Genomic DNA, 919 nt, shown 5'->3' on the forward strand with positions numbered 1-919 from the left:
GGGGCAGTGGAGACGCGGGTTGCAGGGGCGGTTTTGGGCGTAAAAGCGCCAAGAGGCGTTGCGTAGGTGATGCGGAGGGAGATGCACATGCACATACATGCACATGCAGACGTTAGGGGCGGTGTGTGCGCGTGCAGAGGGGTAACGTTACGGCCTGGTGGTGGATGCGTGTTGCGTGTGCAGTCTGCAGCGGTGAAGATGGAGTCTGCGCGCGTACGTATGCGTATGCACGGTGGGTACTGTATACTGTATACTGTAGACGTGGAGGAGACGACTGGGTGAACTGGGGAAGATAGACTAGTATGCATGGGGACTAGTGTGGTTGCGTCTGGGGAGTGAGCACGTGTAGGAGATGGACACTCTTCAATCTCCACGAGGTCACCATCGACTCAACGCCACGTTTAGTCTTGATACTCGCAAATCTTCGTCGGCCTCTACTATGTTCATGGCTCATATGTCTATCTTGATTGCAATGGATGCATTTCCTGACGCCTTGATATCGCTGACGTCAAGACAGGGTCGAAGAATGGGGTAATAAAGGCATCATTGTTACGCCGGATTTTGCTCCACGGGAACTCAAAGATGTACGAGTATACAAACACTATGGAATGAATCGTCTGGAGTCTTTTTTGTACTTTCAATTATCGCAGTTTCGTTGTAACATATCTCGAAACACCACTGTATCTACCTCTTGCTCTACACTTCGACCTGACGATTCTCCAAAAAAAGGGCGCTTTTTACCACAAACCCCTCAAGTCTGAAACCCCCAACTCGATTGACCGTGCTGTACACGCACCTCACCCAGCAGTAATCATGTCCGGCAAAAACGAGCAAGGCTTCATCGATGTCAAGCAGAAAAACGGTATTTCCCCCCCCCCCTCTTCCCTTCTCAACCACCACCATCATCCCCCCCCAAAAA

Source organism: Exserohilum turcica (genome assembly GCF_000359705.1).
Source record: "Exserohilum turcica Et28A unplaced genomic scaffold SETTUscaffold_3, whole genome shotgun sequence".
NCBI classification, from domain to species: domain Eukaryota; kingdom Fungi; phylum Ascomycota; class Dothideomycetes; order Pleosporales; family Pleosporaceae; genus Exserohilum; species Exserohilum turcicum.